At 37.7% G+C, this 3,281-nt stretch overlaps 1 pseudogene; it reads right to left on the bottom strand.

Annotated features, from left to right (window-relative positions):
• Window positions 1-1,973: 1,973 nt before the first annotated feature.
• Window positions 1,974-2,685, bottom strand: LOC129029981 (E3 ubiquitin-protein ligase XIAP-like; annotated as a pseudogene).
• Window positions 2,686-3,281: the final 596 nt, after the last annotated feature.

Below are 3,281 nucleotides of genomic sequence, written 5' to 3'. Positions count from 1 at the left end.
TGAACCCAGGAGGCAGAGGTTGTGGTGAACTGAGTTTGCACCACTGCACTCCAGCCTGGATGACAGAGCAAGACTCTATCTCAAAAAATATATATATATATTTTAAAAACTATCCTTCTTCTCTTTCCAATATTTTTACAATTTCCAAGAGATTTTAAGGATCTTGAGAGAACATTTATTACAGAAATATCTACTACTATTACTAGTCAAGAAAGCAAACTTAGGTAAAGGAAAGACTTAATATTTTGTCCTATATACATCTTAATCATCCTAATGGTAAAAACTCACATGAAACTTTAAGATACAAGGTGATATGAGAACCTCAACATGGAAAGCTGTCACTATAACTACAAGCAGTATACAAACATGCTTCTACTTTTACCTACATAAGCTGACAGATGTTTAAAATACTAGGTTAACAAAGATCTTTTAGTAAAGTGACTTATGCAAGCTTAAACTAGCAAGGATTAAGGATAAACCCTTACTAATTAATTGGAAGATCTGTGACATATTGTATATTTCATTTTACAAAATCAGAAATAGTTGTTTTGAAACAAGACAAGACATGGTCTACCTGTCAAAAAACCACCACTCAGAAATATTTTTCATCCACAACACAGGAAAAACATAAAACCATTTAAATTTCATATTGGCACCAAAAAGATTAACTGCCCAGCCTTCTTGGATTAGAAAAACTAAAGCTGAGTGTTAAGTAGTTTTGCAGGCATTTGAACATGTCTAAGCTTTTAAATCAGTAAAATGCTTTCTAATAATTTTGATTACAAAAGTAATACATACTTATAAAAATTTAAACAGGGCTGGGCGTGGTGGCTCACACCTGAAATCCCAGCACTTTGGGAGGCCAAGGTGGGTGGATCACTTGAGGTCAGGAATTACAGACCAGCCTGGCCAACATGGTGAAACCCCATCTCTACTGAAAATACAAAAATTAGCCAGGCATGGTGATGGGTGCCTGTAATCCCAGCTACACAGGAGGCATGGGAGGCTGAGGCAGGAGAATCACTTGAACCTGGGAGGCGGAGGTTGCAGTGAGCTGAGTTCACACCACTACACTGTAGCCTAGGCGACAAGAGTGAAACTCCATTTAAAAAGAAAAAACAAAATTTCAAACAGAACAAAATGAAAAAAATACAAAGTGAAAGGCCCCTATAAAAACCCCTCTGGGGCCCATCCCCCCACCCCCTCAAGTGAAACCACATTTAACAATTTGGTGTATATCTTTCCAAACCTTTTGTTCTACACGTATAAAAAATATACATGCTTTGATTTGGCTCAGACTGTACATAGTGTTTTCCCTCTTGCATTTTACACTTAATGTATCTTTGACATCTTTCTATGTCAGTGCATGTTGGCTCGATGATATTCTATCATTAAATACCCTTCCAAAAATGGTAAAATCACTTTAAAAAATCATTCACACAAGTACATATTTACAATTTTAAAAGAAAACAGACAGAATCCCAAAACACAACAACAAACCTCTAAAAATAATCTCTATCTTTCCATCAGCATGGAACAGTTCATTCCTTTTTCACACAAAACGAATTAGGTGATTGGAAAGATTAACTCTAATCTCCACATTTATATACAGAATGTTCTATTTGTTAAGCCTATCTGAAAAGAATAAAAAATTCAGATGATTAATTCACTTACACTTAGAAATTAAGTCAATATACTATGAATACACATTGTGATCAGTTATAATATGATGCTTCTTAGTCTAGGGTTTCAATTAAATAACAGTAAAAAAAAATTGGATAAATAAGACAGCTAATAACTGAAAAATCCAGAAATTCAAAGATTATAGTGCCAACTAAAACACTGCCATTTACATTTTTTTTCCTACTTGGTAGCAAATGCTAATGGAATTCAATCCTGATTACTTAAAGTCAGTTCACATCACACATGCAATCAGGGTAATAAGAACATAACATGCCTACTATAGTGTTAGATTAAGACATAAAATTTTTTTGCTTGAAAGTAGTGACTGCATACCACTTGAGGCATTTGTCAACCACTTCAGCACATTGTTTATGAGTGACTGGATGTCCATAAGGAATAAAAACGACAGCAATATTTCTACCCATACAGATTTTGCAAAGCTTCTCCTCTTGCAGGTGTCTTAACTGCTCTTCAGTACTAATCTCTTTCTGCAACGAAGTCTGACTTGATTCGTCTTGTGTACTGTCTTTCTGAGCCTTCACTGGATCTGCAATCAGAACCTCAAGTGATTTATAGTTGCTCCCAGATGTCTGAATTTTTTCCTCCATTATTTTCTTAATGTCCTTGAAACTGAACCCCATTCATATAGCTTCTTGTACCATAGGATTATGGAAGATGGTATCAATTTTTCTAGTTAGTGATGGTGTTTTTTCAGCAGTTCTTACCAGACACTCCTCAAGTGAATGGGATAAATGAATATTGTTTATATATTTTCGTGTCTTCTGTTCTAAAAGATATTTACACCCTGGATGCCATTTATCATGTTGTTCCCAAGGGTCTTCGTTGGGCTTCCAATCAGTTAGCCCCCCCCCCACAGTGAAAGCACTTTACTTTATCACCTTCACCTAAAGCATAAAATCCAGCTCTTGCAAGCTGCTCCTTGTTAACTGAATATATCCACATCCCAAAAGTAATGATCCATGCTTCATAATCTGCCACAGATGGATGGATGGATTGATGGATGGATGGATTTCTTGGAGGATTTGTTGAATTTGGGAAATTCCACGCCAGGACAGCTGGCCCAAACTGCCCGCGACAATCTGCTCGGTACAAGGGGAGGGTCCTGGAGAGGGTGCAGCCTGAGCCCCAATCTGGAAATGCCAACTTGACTCTGCAGCCGGGCCTTAGCCACTTGGGTCTGGCATCCCTACATTAGTGCCATCCCTCCATTAGTGCCATGCCAGCTCGGGGTGCTGCCAAGGTCCTGCCACTTCCCCAAGCCAGAAGGGGGCGGCAGCAAGAAAAAACGAAGCCCTCGTACCACCCCCCACCCCACCAACCCTCACCCCACTGCACCCCCACTGGTTCTGTAACCCAGAACCTGTTGGCAATTCTTAAGACATTCCAAATAATTTTAAAGCTAGCTTATTTATTAAAGATTTTACCTAAGTTATATAAACCTGAAAAAGCATTTGACTTCTCTTTTCCTTTTTCCTGATAAGGTATTTGATTCAAGTGCTTTTATTGTCTTAAGCCAATTAATTCGCGCTCCTCTATATATTTTCAGTAGTGATAAACTGTGTACACAACACATAAAT

Source organism: Pongo pygmaeus, chromosome 12 (assembly GCF_028885625.2).
Source record: "Pongo pygmaeus isolate AG05252 chromosome 12, NHGRI_mPonPyg2-v2.0_pri, whole genome shotgun sequence".
Classification (NCBI taxonomy): Eukaryota; Metazoa; Chordata; class Mammalia; order Primates; family Hominidae; genus Pongo; species Pongo pygmaeus.
This window is presented reverse-complemented; position numbering and strand designations above follow the sequence as displayed.